At 43.0% G+C, this 20,060-nt stretch overlaps 2 pseudogenes; one reads left to right on the top strand and one right to left on the bottom strand.

Moving 5' to 3' along the window:
* The first annotated feature begins 6,716 nt into the window (after nucleotides 1-6,716).
* On the top strand, nucleotides 6,717-9,452 carry LOC123487493 (annotated as a pseudogene).
* A 4,627-nt stretch (nucleotides 9,453-14,079) lies between these two features.
* LOC123487492 lies at nucleotides 14,080-19,269 on the bottom strand (annotated as a pseudogene).
* Nucleotides 19,270-20,060: the final 791 nt, after the last annotated feature.

The raw sequence follows: 20,060 nt of genomic DNA, 5'->3' as shown, positions 1-20,060 counted from the left end.
GCACACTGTGGCTAAACGCTTTAATACAGAATAGAACGTTCATGTCCAGGTAGTCTCTCCCTGTTTTAGTCCATTTTCTTCTGTTTGGTGTCTAATGAACATGACGGAGGTTAGGTTAGGGGCAATTCAACGATAACAGAAATTATGCTGAGATTTCCAAATGTTACCATACAAAAACTATTTATTTACAAAGGTTATCAAACATACAACTCTATGCACAAGGACTAATTTCAACAATTTCCATTGAACATTTTACAAAAATAAATTCTCTAGCAGAACTGTGCTGATGCAAAAGTTAGGTACGCTTCTTTCCAAAAAACTCAAATATACACTGAGTGTACAAAACATTAGGAACACATTCCTAATATTGGGTTCACCCCTTTTCCCTCGGAACAACCTCAATTCATTGGGGCATGGACTCCACAGGGATGCTGGCCCATGTTGACTCCAATGCTTCCCCACAGTTGTGTCAAGTTGGCTGATGTCCTTTGGGTGGTGGACATTCTTGATACACATGGAAACTGTTGAGCTGAAAAAACCAGCAGCTTTGCAGTTCTTGACATCACTCAAACCGGTGCGCCTGGCACCTACTACCATGTCCCGTGTTCAAAGGCACTTAAATATTTTGTCTTGCCCATTCACCCCTCTGAATGGCACACACTACACAATCTATGTCTCAAGGCTTAAAAATCATTATTTGGCCCTGTCTCCTCCCCTTCATCTACACTGATTGAAGTGGATTTAACACGTGACATCAATAAGGGACCATAGCGCGTTCACCTGGATTCACACGTGGTCAGTCTATGTAACGGAAAGTTTTGTACACTCAGTGTCTGTTCAATTAAGATTCAAAAGATGTCTGCAGAAAGAATGGGGTATCAATTGACTCCAACTTAATTTGTTAAAATATATATTTTTGGTTATTGAACTACACTGGGTTAAGTGGATTTACATCAGGTAACAGAATTACAGTAACGGAATTACATCATGGGTCCCTGATCTGTATTCTACAGAAATGCATAATTATGGATATGAATAACATATCATTCTCTTCATGGATAATAATCTCCTTTTGCATATTTGGGTATTATTCTACACAATGGCTATTATTCTAATGAGCTCCGCCCCCAGAACAAAGACCAAATTTGGTTGGTCCGGACCAGACAAATCTAACCAATCATAGATGTCTATGTTTCACAGGTTTGGACATCACAGTACAGCACAGTATAGTTCAGTACAGTAGATATTTCAGTGCAGTACATTATACTGTGCAATCAAAAAAATCTACATCTGTGGACGTTGAAATCAAGGCCAGGGCGGACTGACAAATTGCAGTGGGTGAGGATGCTTGCTACAGTAAATGGAACGAGGGTAGTGTCAGTAAGTAAGATTGTGAAAACATTCTGACAGTCTTGCCACCACCAGACAACAGAAAGAGAAAGAAAACAGTTTGGCCTAAGAGCTTCGAACATAACAGTATACAGTGGAAGGAGGACAGTAGCAGGAGAGACCCATGAGCTGAACATAACAGTATACCAGGTGGAAGAGGGACAGTAGCAGGAGACCCTATGAGCTGAACATAACAGTATACCAGTGGAAGGAGGACAGTAGCAGGGAGACCCTATGGGCTGAACATAACAGTATACCAGTGGAAGGAGGACGGTGCAGGAGACCCTATGAGCTAAACATAACAGTATACCAGTGGAAGGAGGACACTAACAGGAGACCCTATGAGCTGAACATAACAGTACTTACCAGTGGGAAGGAGGACAGTAGCAGGAGACCTATGAGCTGAACATAACTAGTATGCCAGTGGAAGGGAGGACAGTAGCAGGAGACCCTAAGAGCTGAACATAACAGTATACCAGTGGAAGGAGGACAGTAGCAGGAGACCCTATGAGAGCTGAACATAACAGTATACCAAAGTGGAAGGGAGGACAGTAGCAGGAGGACCCTATGAGCTGAACATAACAGTATACCAGTGGAAGGAAAGCAGTGGCAGGAGATCCACCTATGAGCTGAACATCACAGTATACCAGTGGAAGGAGGACAGTAACAGGTGACTACTATGATTTTGCCGTTGTAGCCAATTCAATTGCAGTAATTCTGTGACTTAATTTGGTAACAGAATTACACTTTTAATCACTTAATAATTCATAAACAAAACGTATATCAGTAAACTCTAACTAATTGGTAGATCTACCTTTACTTGTTATTTCTGTGAACATTCATTATCCTTCCTCATGAGGGAGAGAAAATTTAAAATATCTTAAAGACACAGTGGGTCTGAAATTATTTACACCCTTGATCAAGAGGAGCAAAAATGACTGTATAAGATAAATAATTCAAATACTGAGCTATATTGTATGCTCAAAAAATTGTCAATTATATTATTTTCTACTAATAGAACTACTCAGAAAATTAAATTTTTTGTTTCCAACAAGCAATACTTTTTTTTCTCCAAAAGGTAGGGGTCAAAATCGCCTTTCAATACCTCACCTTGCTAGGATAACTGCACCTGCTTTCATTTTACCCCCAATTTGACATGCTCCTATGAACTTCACGCTGGTTCTAATCAAATCAAATGTTATTTGTCACATGCGCTCCATAATACAACAGGTGTAGACCTTACAGTGAAATGCTTACTGACGCCCTTAACCAACAATGCAGTTTTAAGAAAGAATACCAAAAATTATTTTTTACAAATAATTAAAGAGCAGCAGTAAAATAAAATAACAGTAGGGAGGCTATATACAGGGGGTACTGCTACAGGAGTCAATGTGCGGGGGCACCGGTTAGTCTAGATAATTGAGGTTATATGTACATGTAGGTAGAGTTATTAAAGTGACTATGCATAGATAATAAACAGAGTAACAGCAGCAAATAGTCTGGGTAGCCATTTGATTAGCTGTTCAGGAGTCTTATAGCTTGGGGGTAGAAGCTGTTTAGAGCCTCTTGGACCTAGACTTGGCGCTCCGGTACCGCTACCGTCACGGTGAGCAGAGAGAACAGTCTATGACTAGGTCTGGAGTCTTTTTGCCTAATGACCATAGCATGGAAAGGAGAGAAACACATACCCCCTGTTCAAAGAGTGACTTTATCACTTCGGATCCATATGAGAGTTTTCGTCCATCTTCGACACAAACGTAGGTAAGACGTCCTGTGCAAACTTTTTCACTGTTCAAATATGGGACAGTAAAATTAAATGCAAGTGACTTAGATGAACTGAACATAAACAGAATTCATGACAAATGGAGCAATCCGTAGCGTGATCCAGTATGTTTATTAAATATTAAAATGTTTGGTTTTAGCGCTAATATATATACTATATATATATATATATATATATATTTCCTTTGTTGCTCTGCCTAGTGTATATCCTGCATGCTCCAACTCACCAGCATCCTCATCATCCCCTCCTCCTCAGAGTATGTCTGTAGTGGAGGGTGGAGACCAGGGCAGCAGCCTGCTCTGCAGACACGATCTGGTTGGGTGGATCTGTTCCGCAGCCCCTGCTGTGTACACACTCCATGGCCGGGACACCCCTGCCTACCAACCTGAAATTACACGGTTACATTTTCGCTGATGGATGACATGATACAACTTGAGTGTCTAGGCAAAAAGTTCCCACTCTACTCAATCCCAACTAATATTTCCCCGGCGACCCAAACTCCTTGATACGGCAGCCATCCATTTGAATTCAATCCCTTTTTTGATTTGAACGAATCCTTCCATACATATTTGCCCATCGTAGAAGTGCTCAGAAAATGACTTTTTGGACATGAATGCCAAAACATTCAAGAGAAATGTGACCTATTTTGCATACCCCACCATACCATCAGACATCCATGTCTTCATCGTTGGAAAAAATACAACGGTTGAGTTTGATTTCATAAAAGCTTACAAAACAGGGTTATCAAACTAACTTATAATTACTTGAACTAAATGTTTTTTTATAAAAATGACATTTTTTCACCTTAAATATAAATGATCTAAAACGCTTTCACTCTGTTTTTTACTTAATATTGGCGTATGCTGTAGCCCCACCATTGGTTGAGACAACATGATCTTGAATACGGGGTGGGTATATTGTTTGCAGCTGATAAATGTACTAAATGGAATTAAATTGACATTTCTACTTTCAAATATGGTTGGAGGTCCAGACATCAGAGAATGTTGACTTGAATGGGAATATCTGTTGTTTTAAATGATCCTGTCAATCCTCCATAGGAAACCTATTGGAATCCTGAAAATATAAATACTAGAATAGACATTACCATTTAAGTAGCCATTCAACGTGGGTGGACGACCAGCAGCCATAGTTGTATTGGTAATTAGAAATAAACATTTCAATTACATTTTAATTTCAATGGTGTACCTGCTAAATTGCGGTGGTCTGAAGGGATAGGTCCATTCTATAATTTATATTTCTATGATTCGAAATGACACCCACCCTGTATTCAAGAGCATATATGTGTCTCGACCAATGGTGGGAACAAGTAGGGAGAAGAAAAAAAAACTGAGTTTACGCGTTTTAGATAATTGACCAAGGTATAAAAGACATTTTTTATTTAAACTTTTTTTCAAGAAATTATAAAGTAGTTTAGACAACCTTGTATAGCTTTTATGAGTATCAAACTCAACCGTTTATTTTTCCAGTGATGAAGACATGGATGTCTCATGGTATGGTGGGGTATGCAGAATAGGTCAAGCACCTTTCAGCTCTTGAATGTTTTCGGCATTACCAGGTCAAAAAAGTCACTTTCCTGAGCACTTCTACAATGGGCGATATACTGTACTGTGGAAGGTTTCGTTCCAATCAAGGATGCTCATTCTCAAATGGATTTGCCCTGCGGTCAAACACTACGCCACACACGGACGTTCATTCTTCTCCCAATCCGGAGTACAGTATGTAGCTAGCGAAAATAGAGCAGCGGAACAATTCAGTTTCGAGTCGTCAGGCAACCAAAATATATCCATACTCCAGCATGAGTGAATATGAGAAGTGGTGGATATATACGGCAAGATAAAAGCAGTGACACTAGCATTACATGTCTTCATGAGTAACTTGTAGTATAACTGACGCAGGCAGTAGCTAACCTTGCTATGTAATTACTATTAGCATGCAGCTAGCCAACGCTAGCTAGGTTATGCAATGGGGTAATTTAAAGTTACAAAAGAACACTGGCTAGCTAAGTTCGTATTTCTAATGAAGTACGAACTGCACAAAAGACAACATATCATAAAAACAACAATGTGAACGAAGCAACCGTTTTTTCATTACTATTCGTCTTTCACCTTAGAGATGCACCTGATCAAGGGCGACGCCATGTTTTCTCTTGTTTACATGTGAGTGTGTTCACTTTTGTATTGACCGGGTGAAACAGTGACCATTGAACAGTTTCGCATCATCACTTGTAGAACGTATCAGCTCTTACTCCTGTCTTCAATTATATACGCAGGGCTTCTTTAATCAAATAAACATGTTCCTCTAGGCAAACCCTTCTCTTTCTGCTGCTGTATTTTCCAACTAGGAACTTTCTACTCCACAGCTAGCTATGTTTTTCTAAAATGGGAGTCATTTTCTAGTGTTGCATAGCTAACGTAGCTACCCTGCTCTCTCTCTCTTTTCGTTTTTTACAAAACCAGCTAACTTGTCATCACACATTTCGTTTTTCTAGATAGGGGTCGGAAATGTCCATCTTGACATCGGGCTTAAAATTGACGATAATAAACGGATGGGAACACGTAAGTTTACCGCATATATTTAACGGTGCTGTGATTGACGACCAGCTGGCAAAATAAAATGTCCAGCGCACATTACTATACTAACTAGCTAGCAACGCCGGTAGTAGTGAAGTGATGAGCTGTGTATCAACTGCTGCAGGTCATGTCGCCACTGTTATGAGATGTTTTTCGGTGACAACTATAATTATCATCGTGACTCGACTGCCCACATAATGGATCATGGTTATGGCCTAGCCCCCTTAATCATGACTCTCAGTATCATTACATTTTAAGAGTCATTGGATGACGGTCGGTCTGAACATTAACGACAGGCTTGCGGTACGGTTTTGGAAGCATAATAACCTTTATCTTTCATATCGGGGAAAAAGTTACATTGATGCACCTTTATAGGGTTAGGTTCCCACACAGCCGCATATTTCCATGTTCGCTTGTTTACAGAAAACAGACAGAAGACCACCTGTACTAATTAGCTATCTGCATCTAACACCTGTGTGCGAAACGGAAGAGCAGACGCCACAAACTGTGTCGTTGAAAAATAATGTCGGCTGCAACTGTTAAACCGATTAAAACAGTACGTAAATGTGTGTTTTTGCATTTGTGAAATTATTTTGTTGTGATATGAAAGTAGAGGATTTATGTTTCTGAACCGTACCGCAATTGACAATCGCTTCACGTTTAGATGGGAGTATTTGGCTGTTTGGCTTCCAGAGCCAAATCGCCTCTTAAACAGAACATGTAAGTTCCTTGGACTAAGAAGTAACGTTAGGCTCCCTTAGTCCAAAATTGGGCTATAGGTTATGGCTATAGGTTATGGCATACATGCAGTGGTATTGTGGAATTGTAACAATATGATTATCACGTGGTTCATTATGTTTAACCATCAATTTTATTGGCATTATCTTACAGGTCGCGGTGATCAGAAGTCATCATAATACACCTAGCTAGCCAAATGGATGATGATCTAAAAGCCTCTGGATTTCATAAAGGACTTTCAAGAGTACCTGACACAGCAAACACACCATGTCAACATGATATCAGGCTCTGTCGGTGGGGAGATAGAGCCCTGACCACCTCAAGCTGCTGGTGAGACCCGTTAGGAACACATCAAAGAAGTTTACTTGACTTTATGATGCGTCTTTTCAAATGTCCAAAATAGGCCATATCCCTAATTTCCCTAAGCATTCGGAAATTAAACCAGTGGAACAGGGACCAGCGCTACGGGAATAGCCAATAGGTCTGTTTTCATGTTTTTGTAATGTTTAAAAAAATTGTTTGTCATCCAAAACCCGTGAGAAATATGGCCATGTGGGAACCTAACCCGTAGTCTGTCACCAGCAACACCCACCCGTAGTCTGCGCTCCAGCAGGTATATCTCACTGGTCATTCCCAAAGCCAACACCTCCTTTGTCGCCATTCCTTCCAGTTCTCTGCTGCCAATGACTGGAACGAACTGCCCAAAAATCTCTGAAGCTGGAGACTCTTATCTCCCTCAGTAACTTTAGGCACGTCAGTTGTCAGAGCACCTTACCGATCACTGCACCTGTACACAGCCTTTCTGAAATTAGCCCACCCAACTACCTCATCCCTATATTGTTATTTATTTTTGCTCATTTGTGCACCCAGTATCTCTATTTGCACATAATCTTTGCACATCTATCATTCCAGTGTTAATACTAAATTGCTAACTATTTTTGCACTATGGACTCATTTATTGCCTTACCCTCCATAACTTACTACATTCGCACACACACTGTATATATATTTTCTGTTGTATTTTTGACTTTATGTTTTGTTTTACCCCATATGTAACTCTGTGTTGTTGTTTTTATCGCACTGCTTTCTGCTTTATCTTAAGCCAGGTCGCAGTTGTAAATGAGAACTTGTTCTCAACTGGCTTCTTACCTGATCAAATAAAGGTGAAATAAATAATAATAAAAATAAAAAGGGGTCCTCTGGAGGAGCAAGAAGTGGTTTTGCTGTTAAGATACCATATTGTGGAGATATTTACTTAACAAAGATGGCCTAATGCATCTCAGTGATCTAATGCATCTCAAGCACCAGACATAAACTGGACTGACACTATGGATTCTCGACTAGATTGTCTGCCAGAATCAATTTTTCACCAGGAAATTGATTCAGTGTGTCAGTGTAAAGTGCGATTTTACAAATCATGCTTCGGGATAGTTGTAGATGTGATTTCGAGCTACAGACCTAGAGCTTTTTGTGTGAGGTTGGGTATTGTTACAGGAATCAATTTCCGGTGAAAAAGTGTAGTATAAAGTATCTATTAAATTCAATTCTATGTCTTGTCGGCTCCTCTCCTCTCTCCCAGTGGCAGCAGCTATCCCGGAGAGTGATCATCAGAATGGGTCAGTGGAAGTCTCTCTGTGGACGGGCGCTCCGGGCTGCTGGTGGACGGCTTCCAGAGGACCTACGACGGCAAGCTCAAGTGTAGCTACTGCAGCTACGCCAGTAAGGCACGCTCGCCTGATAGAGCACATCAGAATTCACACAGGTAAAATGGACCATCCCCGTCTGGCATTTGCCCCAAAAATGCCAGATGGTCAGTCTAACCCTGCACGGGTCCATATAGTTAGGATCTTATCTTTTTACTTGTGTTTTATATTGTGTGACATAACATTTAATGTGCACGTTGGATATGTACCAGACGTTCAAATAAACCCCTCTTGGTTGATTTAACGGAGAGAAGCCTCACCACTGCCAGCTGTGCCTCTTCGCCTCTGCCTACGAGCGCCACCTAGAGCCCCACATGCGCTCCCCACACTGGAGAGAAGCCCTACAAGTGTGACCTCTGCTCCTTCCGCTCAGCGACCGCAGTAACCTGTCCCACCACCGCCGGCGCCGCCTCTAGCTTTTACTCCGAAGGGGTCGGGCCTGCCCTCCTCCCTCTCCGACAACAAGAAGAAGATGCTGGGCGTCCTACAGAAGAACAGTGGCTGGGAGGCTACAGCAGACGCCTCCTCATCGACTTCAGCCCACTCCCTCCATGGTGTTGGAAACCAGACTACCTGAACCATGAGGTGTCTGAGAGCTTGGAGGAGAAGAACCATGGGACTGGGAGGAGGAGGAGGAGGAGGAGGGGCCAGCAGGGATGTCCACAGTGACATGATGGTGGTCAGCAATCCACTGAACCAGCTGTTACTCCCGGCAGGTCAGTTGTCCGACCTCCCCCAAGAGGACCAGACCCTGTGTCTCCCGACAGACTGTCCTGTCACGACGGCCAAGCCTTTTCCTCATCCAGCAGAATCTGGTGCACCGATTGCATCGGTGTCTTTGTCCACCAGTCAAAGTGGTGCCCACCACCACTACCACCACCACCACCATACCTCCTCCCCAACCAGCCCCCAGACCTCCAGCCCCTGCGGCCATAGCAGGAACTACAGCCCCAGCCCTGTGGACCCAGAACCCAGCAGTGAACACAGTACACACACACGCACCAGCTCAGCTAGCATTAGTAACAGCCAGCCCAGTACCCCTGCCCTGCCCGGTAGCACACAGGACTCAGACCCACAGATGCTGCACAGCTGCCAGCACTCGACACCACTTCTCGGACAACATCATGTATACCATTCATCACGGCTTACGTGCCACGAACCCTTCCAGTGTCAATATCTGCGGTTGCCAAGTGCAGGAACAAGTATGACTTTGCCTGCCACTTTGCTCGCTGGCAGCACAAGCATTGACTGACTTCCAAAGCAACCAAGATGAATTTGAAACGATGTTTGGCGTCTCCCCAGAGAGCATTAATTTATTCCTTTATATAATCTGGGATCGAGCGAATCTGATCAAGATTTATTTTGTTTTTTTAATTATATAACTTAGAGAGTGATGTTACTTTTTCAAATGAGAAATTGATGCTTCTATAATGGGAAAGGAATCCAGAGGGTTAGAGACATTTAGCATGTGTCCTCCTCGGTGCTATCTGAGAATTTAAAGGAAGTAACTTCTTATAACTGCGTTTTTATAACTGAATTAGTTACATCAATATTTATGATATTACATCGAAAGACTAAACTTATAGTAAAATAGCAATTAGCAAGGTATCTGGTTGCTGTGGCTAGATTTGAAACAGTTTTGACCTTGTCTTATGAAGGAAGACCATGTGCATTGATACCAAATAGGTGGTCAACATTGACAAACAGACATCACTTTATTATGCATTGTAGTTGCTACCTACTAGATTATCTCACTTTATTGTAGCGTAAACATAACATTATATCAACGCCTGAAGTGAATGAGATCTGTCATATTAATGCTTCGCTTTGGACATAATTTCACTCTGTTTTTTTACTGTTCTCTGTTGCACATTCAGATTGATTCCATGTTTTCTCTGTTGCACATTCAGATTGATTCCATGTGTTCTCTGTTTGCACATTCAGATTGATTCCATGTTTTCTCTGTTGCACATTCAGATTGATTCCATGTGTTCTCTTTTTGCACATTCAGATTGATTCCATTGTTTTCTCTGTTGCACATTCAGATTGATTCCATGTGTTCTCTGTTGCACATTCAGATTGATTCCATGTTTTCTCTGTTGCACATTCAGATTGATTCCATGTTTTCTCTTTTTGCACATTCAGATTGATTCCATGTTTTCTCTTTTTGCACATTCAGATTGATTCCATGTTTTCTCTTTTGCACATTCAGATTGATTCCATGTTTTCTCCCTGTTGCACATTCAGATTGATTCCATGTTTTCTCCTAGTAGGTGCTGCCAATCACATCCTTTCTTACCTTCATCTAGCATTACTGATTTATAATAACTGGTGCTATTTAGCTAATACCTCCTAATTGAACAATGATCTGTAGCTTAAGTGCAATTTGTGTTTGAGCCAAATCATTCAGACTTTGATAAGTCGCACATGACTAAACTTGATTAAAAGGCCAAAGTATTCTTCTGAGCCTTTTTTAAAAAGTATTTCAAAGGATCTTGCATAACAGTTGTAGCATTGTTGGAAATGATTGTGGTCCTTACAATCAGTAATGTAACATAGCCTTTCTGAGTATTGAAATGATTTGCACAGATCAGTGAGAGCAATGGAGTTTGTTTTTCATATTGTATTTTAAAGGAGTTCCTGTATGTTTTCTGAAAACCTAGAAATCAAGATTGATGTGCAGTGTCTGGTGGGCGCTGTAATGGAGTTATGTTTTCTATGCAGTGATCTCAGATGTTTAGGATTGTCTCCCCCAAATCAATTATATATTTAGATATTTAATTTAATTTAATATATATTGGATATATTGGGAAAGTAATGTTTGATATGAAATACCACAGGGTAGAAATATCCACATTCTGATTTACACTGAACAAAAAATAGAAATGCATCATGTAACAATTTAAAGATTTTACTGAGTTACAGTTCATATAAGGAAATCAGTCAATTGAAATAAATTCATTAGGCCCCAATCTATGGATTTCACATGACTGGGAATACAGGATATCATATGTTGGTCACAGATACCTTTTAAAAAGGTAGGGGCGTGGATCAGAAAACCAGTCAGTATCTGGTGTGACCACAATTTGCCTCATGCAGCGCGACACATCTCCCTTCACATAGAGTTGATCAGGCTGTTGATTGTGACCTGAGGAATGTTGTCCCACTCTTCTTCAATGGCTGTGCGAAGTTTCTGGATATTGGCAGGGAACTGGAACACACATGTCACACACGTCGATCCAGAGCATCCCAAACATGCTCAATGGGTGACATGTCTGGTGATATGCAGGCCATGGAAGAACTTGGGAAATTTCAGCTTCCAGGAATTGTGTACAGATCCTTGCGACATGGGGCCGTTTATCATGCTGAAACATGAGGTGATGACGGCAGATGAATGCCACAACAATGGGCCTCAGGATCTCGTCACGGTATCTCTGTGCATTCAAATTGCCATCGATAAAATGCAATTGTGTTTGTTGTCCTAGCTTATGCCTGCCCATACCATAACCCCACCGCCACCATGGGGCACTCTGTTCTAGCGTTGACATCAGCAAACCTCGCCCACCACGTCTGCCATCTGCCCGGTACAGTTGAAACCGGGATTCATCCGTGAAGAGCACACTTCTCCAGTGTGCCAGTTGCCATTAAAGGTGAGCATTTGCCCTCTGAAGTCGGTTAAGACGCAAACTGCAGTCAGGTTCAAGACCCTGGTGAGGACAACAGCACACAGATGACTTCCTGAGACGGTTTCTAACAGTTTGTGCAGAAATTATATGGTTTTGCAAACCCACAGTTTCATCAGCTGTGCAGGTGGCTGGTCTCAGACGATACCGCAGGTGAAGAAGCCGGATAGTGGAGGTCCTGGGTGGCGTGGTTACAACGTGGTCTGGGTTGTGGAGGTTGGACGTACTGCCAAATTCTCTAAAACAACGTTGGAGGTGGCTTATGGTAGAGAAATCAACATTCAATTCTCTGGCAACAGCTCTGGTGGACATTCCTGCAGTCAGCATGCCAACTGCAAGTTCCCTCAAAACTTGAGACAAACTGGCCTTTTATTGTCCCCAGCACAACGTGCACCTGTGTAATGATCTTGCTGTTTAATCAGCTTATTGATATGCCACACCTGTCAGGTGGATGGATGTTTATTTTTTTTAAGGGGGTAGATCAGCTTTAATATTGCAGATGGAAGTCACAATCTATCAATGTATTGTCTGCATCACTTCCAATCCCCATATGTTTTTCCCGCAAATATATATATATATATATACACACACAGTGGGGAGAACAAGTATTTGATACACTGCCGATTTTGCAGGTTTTCCTACTTACAAAGCATGTAGAGGTCTGTAATTTTTATCATAGGTACACTTCAAATGTGAGAGACGGAATCTAAAACAAAAATCCAGAAAATCACATTTTACTGATTTTTAAAGTAATTAATTTGCATTTATTGCATGACATAAGTATTTGATACATCAGAAAAAGCAGAACTTAATATTTGGTACAGAAACCTTTGTTTGCAATTACAGAGATCATACGTTTCCTGTAGGTCTTGACCAGGTTTGCACACACTGCAGCAGAGATTTTTGGCCCAGCCTCCTCCATACAGACCTTCCTCCAGATCCTTCAGGTTTCGGGCTGTCGCTGGGCAATAAGGACTTTCAGCTCCCTCCAAAGATTTTCTCTCTCTTCAGGTCATTGACCAGGTCCTGCCGTGTAGTTCTGGGCTGATCCCTCACCTTCCTCATGATCATTGATGCCCCCACGAGGTGAGATCTTGCATGGAGCCCCAGACTGAGGGTGATTGACCGTCATCTTGAACTTCTTCCATTTTCTAATAATTGCGCCAACAGTTGTTGCCTTCTCACCAAGCTGCTTGCCTATTGTCCTGTAGCCCATCCCAGCCTTGTGCAGGTCTACAGTTTTATCCCTGATGTCCTTACACAGCTCTCTGGTCTTGGCCATTGTGGAGAGGTTGGAGTCTGTTTTGATTGAGTGTGTGGACAGGTGTCTTTTATACAGGTTACGAGTTCAAACAGGTGCAGTTAATACAGGTAATGAGTGGAGAACAGGAGGCTTCTTAAAGAAAAACTACAGGTCTGTGAGAGCCGAATTCTTACCTGGTTGGTAGGTGATCAAATACTTATGTCATGCAATAAAATGCAAATTAATTACTTAAAAATCAACAATGTGATTTTCTGGATTTTTGTTTTAGATTCCGTCTCTCACAGTTTAAGTGTACCTATGATAAAATTACAGACCTCTCATGCTTTGTAAGTAGGAAAACTCTGCAAAATCAGCAGTGTATCAAATACTTGTTCTCCCCACTGTTTACAGGGGGTACCGGTGCCGAGTCAATGTGCAGGGTTCAGGTTAGTCCAGGTAATTTGTACATGTAGGTAGGGGGTAAAGTGACTATGCATAGATAATAAACAGAGAGTAGCAGCAGTGTAAAAACAAAGGGAGGGGGTCAATGTTAACAGTCTGGGTAGCCATTTTGATTAATTGTTCAGCAGATGTATTTGATTTGCAATGTGGTTATTACAGTTTGTCAGAGTAGAATGCGCTATGTCCACTCCAGGAACAACTGCTGTGAGACCATAATGTAGCTACTTCTATTAAAAACTACAACTTGTGATGAATTCATCTTCACCAAAGCTCTGCTTTTATTTATTTACATCCTAAAATACTATTTCAGGGAGCTGACTGTGTGGTGTCTTCATTTATATCCAACTCAAAAGGTTACAAGGAAAATGATACATTCAAGAACATATTCTACATTTGTAAACAAATAATTGAACAAGAGACAATACAATCAATAGAAAGTTACATAATGGCGATCATCTATCCCTCATTTTCTGTTGCATTTATTCTGTCATAAGGAGGAAGGAATCTTGCAATGATTTCCCTGTTTCTCTTTGTGGAAGACGTCCACGGCTCGTTCCACAACCTGCTCCACCTCGATGCTCTCCCTGGGTTGGGGAAGGCTGTGGAGAACTTGTTTCCACAGGTCCTGGATAAATCTGGTTTTGGATTCATTGAACTTCGGCTGCCAGAGACTCATCCTCTCTGGGGGAAGTTTATGATCTGAACATCGAGGAAGAAGAGTAGAGATATATTGGTGATCATATAAAAAAGTAGGGAGGCAGTGAGTCAAGAAACGTACTACTTAGAAACCTACAATATAAACATGATCATTCATTTCTCTATGAAACATAAAACATGCCTTGCCTCTATGAACTCTTGATTATGTTAAAAGGTAAGACTCAGCAAGATGACGTTGCAACAAGTGGGATAAAGTAATCCCTTCTACCCCCCCTTTACCCCAACCCAAAAAAAAAAAAAAACATTGTAAAGTGGTGATCCCACTGGCTATAAGGTAAGTCGCTCTGGATAAGAGCGTCTGCTAAATGACGTAAATGTAAATGTAACAAGATTTTGAGATGAGCGCTGCAAGACTTTGCTCTCGTGCTCTCACACAGTCAGAGAGTATCTGGCATGTCACGTGTTGCTTTTCACGCTGCTCCAACGTGGTTGGTACGGGACCAAAACAGAGGAGAAGTTTAGCATCGCGCTTCAACGCTCTTAGTTGTTGCGGAAATGGAGCGGATATTGTGTTTACTAGGTGCATGCAACGTCATCTCGCTGAGTCTACTTAAGGCGTACACACCAGACCTAATGTCCGTCTACTGTTCATCTGCCCTTTGGTCGCCGTTCGTTCACCACAGTGTGTTTTAGGGACCAACTGCGGGTGGGCGTCTTGACTGCCCGACATTTCCGCTTGCAATCGGTTTGTAAATTACGGCTGGCCTGTTCCAGAGTTGCTAAGTACTCTCGCCGGCAAACGCTATCAGTGTGTGTGCCTTAAGGATCATAGTAAGGATGAATACTGACCTCTGGCCCCCGCATGGCCTGTGAGACCAGGCGTCTGCAGGCCTGGTCAGCCTGGTGGATCACACTGGACACACAGCTCTGACGGTCAACCTCCTACAGAACATAGGATACAGCACAGCTCTGACGGTCAGCCTCCCACAGAACATAGGATACAGCACAGCTCTGACGGTCAACCTCCCACAGAACATAGGATACCCCACAGCTCTGACGGTCAGCCTCCCACAGAACATAGGATACACCACAGCTCTGACGGTCAGCCTCCTACAGAACATAGGATACAGCACAGCTCTGACGGTCAGCCTCCTCAGAACATAGGATACAGCACAGCTCCTGACGGTCAACCTCCCACAGAACATAGGATACAGCACAGCTCTGACGGTCAACCTCCCACAGAACATAGGATACCCCACAGCTCTGACGGTCAGCCTCCCACAGAACATAGGATACACCACAGCTCTGACGGTCAACCTCCCACAGAACATAGGATACAGCACAGCTCTGACGGTCAGCCTCCCACAGAACATAGGATACACCACAGCTCTGACGGTCAACCTCCCACAGAACATAGGATACAGCACAGCTCTGACGGTCAGCCTCCCACAGAACATAGGATACACCACAGCTCTGACGGTCAACCTCCTCCACAGAACATAGGATACAGCACAGCTCTGACGGTCAACCTCCTACCAGAACATAGGATACACCACAGCTCTGACGGTCAGCCTCCCACAGAACATAGGATACAGCACAGCTCTGACGGTCAACCTCCTACAGAACATAGGATACAGCACAGCTCTGACGGTCAACCTCCTACAGAACATAGGATACAGCACAGCTCTGACGGTCAACCTCCCACAGAACATAGGATACAGCACAGCTCTGACGGTCAACCTCCCACAGAACATAGGATACACCACAGCTCTGACGGTCAACCTCCTACAGAACATAGGATACAGCACAGCTCTGACGGTCAACCTCCCACAGAACATAGGATACAGCACAGCTCTGACGGTCAACCTCCCACAGAACACAGGATACAGCACAGCTCTGACGGTCAACCTCCCACAGAACATAGGATACAGCACAGCTCTGACCGGTCAACCTCCTACAGAACATAGGATTCACCGCAGCTCTGACGGTCAACCTCCTACAGAACATAGGATACAGCACAGCTCTGACGGTCAACCTCCCACAGAACATAGGATACAGCACAGCTCTGACGGTCAACCTCCTACAGAACATAGGATACAGCACAGCTCTGACGGTCAACCTCCCACAGAACATAGGATACAGCACAGCTCTGACGGTCAACCTCCCACAGAACATAGGATACAGCACAGCTCTGACGGTCAACCTCCTACAGAACATAGGATACAGCACAGCTCTGACGGTCAACCTCCTACAGAACATAGGATACACCACAGCTCTGACGGTCAGCCTCCCACAGAACATAGGATACAGCACAGCTCTGACGGTCAACCTCCCACAGAACATAGGATACACCACAGCTCTGACGGTCAACCTCCCACAGAACATAGGATACACCACAGCTCTGACGGTCAGCCTCCCACAGAACATAGGATACACCAGCAGCTCTGACGGTCAGCCTCCCACAGAACATAGGATACCAGCACAGCTCTGACGGTCAACCTCCCACAGAACATAGGATACAGCAGAGGTCACGTTAACATGGTCAAAATTGCTCATCACCATAATGCCAGTTGCTTTGCCTCCTGAAGAATACAGGAGCGTTTCACAGAGATGTCCTGTGGAAGTGGCAGTGGGTTCCACGAACTAACAGAACATACCTTTTGCTCAGTGTTGTCCTGGACTGGACTCAATGGGTTCTCCAACCCATAGAGATCACCTTCACCCAACCTTTGGCTGAAGGAGACAGTGAAACATAAGACTCATTTACATAAATAGTAACACTTGATTATATGTTAACATCAGATTTCCTGTCTGACTGCTTGCGTAGGGGATTCTTTCCTGGACTCACTCACATGTATTCTATGGTGAAGTGGTCTTTGCTGTCCAGAGTGACACTGTTCTGCTCCCATGGGTTTCTCAGAGGGTTCGGAGGGCTCCATGCGCTTGGCCATCTCTACTATAACGTCACTGGGTAAGGGCTGGGGCCTCAGCTGGTTTCTCCTGGCGCTAGGCCTCCACAGGACACTGAACGTACACCTGACAGAATCCCACAGAGTCTGTTTCAAAGAGAAAATATATCAAGGTAGACAAACAATATCTATGATGACCAACTCATTAAAATGACCACATAACGTAATTCCACTGTACGAATTACGCTGAGACTGACTTTTTCACTTTAAGACGTATGCCAAACAAAAACCATTGATTTCAAAGTTTAACAAACCATACATACAATTCTATGCACGCTGACTACTGGTTTGAACAATTGACACAGTAAATAAATTAAAAACATTTACTGGAAAAATAGATTTGTCAAGTAACCAGGTTCTTGGCAATGCTTTATCCGGTGAAAAAGGTATCTTAGAAATGTCGGTTTCCAGTTGCAGGTGGTTCTACATTTACATTTGGCATGTTAAAGTCATTTAGCAGATGCTCTTATCCAGAGCGACTTACAGTTAGTGCATTCACCTTACGATTGCTAGGTGGGACATGTTTTGTATCGAGTGAGATATGCACCTTGCAACTGTGTAGATCTTTTGTTTTGGTCGCACCGTGTGACACGCTGTCATCTACTTCACGAGTGGCCACGTCTAGTTCCTGTAAAGATGCTGGGAAAGGCTAGATGTGCTGTCATCTACTTCACAAGCTGCCACGTCTAGTTCCTGTAAAGATGCTGGGAAAGGCTAGATGTGCGGCAGCCTCCTCACTCGGTAACAAAACAAGGATTTAAACATCTTTGAGTTTTCGGTAGAACCAACTGCAACTGGAAACAGACATTTCTAAGATATTATTTTTTTACCGAATCAAGAACGAAGAAAAGTATTGCCAAGAACAGTATGAAAAATGTATGCACTCACTAACTGTAAGTCGCTCTGGATAAGAGCGTCTGCTAAAATGACTAAAATGTAAAATGTAACAGGTTAGTTGACAAATCTATGCCGCGGTTTGTATGGGGCTTTCTTGTCGCCCAGTAATGGACTCAAAAATCTTGGGTTTTATCGCATTGTACGCCAGATAATCTGTAGCTAGGAACTGCCCATAAAATGGCAGTTTAACCAAAGTTTCTCTTATCGATTTAACATACGTTTCCTGGCCAGTTGGTACACCTCATATCTCATGCTTGGATAGTAGAAGTTGTCGTCCAGTAGAATGACGAGTGGTGGAGGAGGTGGTCCTTCTAAAGGTGAAGGGTAAGCCTGAGAAGAGCCCACTGACGTCCCGTAGACCTGAGCGGCGTGAAGGAGACACGCCAGGCATCGCTGTCGATCTGGTAGGCGTTTGGGGTTAGCTGTCCCAGCTCTGTGGGACTCTGTAGGAACTGTTCGACGCACTGTAGCACTGCTTGTCTGTGCAACTTCCATTTAGTTTGCTGAAAGACATGGGCAGGCACAGTGACATGAGGAATACATTCGGACAAAAAATATGTCGGCTATTTCAAATAGCATTTACATTTACATTTAAGTCATTTAGCAGACGCTATTATCCAGAGCGACTTACAGGAGCTATTAGGGTTAAGTGCCTTGCTCAAGGGGCACATCGACAGATTTTTCACCTAGTCGGCTCGGGATTAGAACCAGAGACCTTTCGGTTACTGGAACAACGCTCTTAACCACTAATTAACTTCCTTTTGATTCCCCAGGTAAAAATGTTGTCTAATTGCAGTAGTTTACAGGCAGTGTAATGCAATGCAGATTTGATTGAATTTCAGCACAAAACATTGCAGGTGGGTAGTTTGAGCATTTACAGCTGTCAGTGCCTACATTGATATAACAGGACTCAGACGCATCATTACCGTCTGCGGGCGCGTCATATCCTCTTCATCCTCGACCTCTTTCACGTTGAAAGCGTCATCGGGAATCAAGTCATCATAAGAAATGACAGCGGACCTCCACCCTCGTTCTACAGTGTGAGAGTTGACCGCCCGTGCAAGCGTCGACTTTCCTGCTGCAGGCAAGCCGCAGAGAACACACGAAGCATGTCCGTGCACTCGCAAATTAACAGTATCTTCATTTAGCTCCATCTACGGAACGGTTGGTCACCTTTGCAACATAATTTCACTACAATTCGTTGAGGAAAGTCCTCTTCCTGCCTACAACAAGTCCACTTCTGGATCCAGTACTTCGATGGTGTTTCGGTAAACATAGTAGTTTATGGCCCAGTGCTGCCACCTATGGTGCTGGAGGTTCTACCAAACCAATGGCATGTTCAGAATAATATCAAAGACAGTACAGTATGAAGATAGGCTGAAACTGCTTCTCCAACACACTTGTAGGCGATGTCACGGCGACGTTGGCAACTAAACTCGTCATCGGGTCTAATGGGCCTCTCGCGTCAAACTGCGCATGTGCATGCCGTCTCAAAGGCACTCCTAACGACAAAGTTTTTCAAATCTAATGTTATTGGTCACATACACATATTTAACAGATATTATTGGTCACATACACTGCTCAAAAAAAATAAGGGAACACTAAAATAACACATCCTAGATCTGAATGAATGAAATAATCGTATTAAATACTTTTTTCTTTACATAGTTGAATGTGCTGACAACAAAATCACACAAAAATTATCAATGGAAATCAAATTTATCAACCCATGGAGGTCTGGATTTGGAGTCACACTCAAAATTAAAGTGGAAAACCACACTTCAGGCTGATCCAACTTTGATGTAATGTCCTCAAAACAAGTCAAAATGAGGCTCAGTAGTGTGTGTGGCCTCCACGTGCCTGTATGACCTCCCTACAACGCCTGGGCATGCTCCTGATGAGGTGGCGGATGGTCTCCTGAGGATCTCCTCCCAGACCTGGACTA

This window comes from Coregonus clupeaformis, unplaced genomic scaffold (assembly GCF_020615455.1).
Source record: "Coregonus clupeaformis isolate EN_2021a unplaced genomic scaffold, ASM2061545v1 scaf1732, whole genome shotgun sequence".
NCBI lineage: Eukaryota > Metazoa > Chordata > Actinopteri > Salmoniformes > Salmonidae > Coregonus > Coregonus clupeaformis.
The sequence above is the reverse complement of the archived record's forward strand: the minus strand, read 5'-3'. Positions and strand labels throughout refer to the sequence as shown.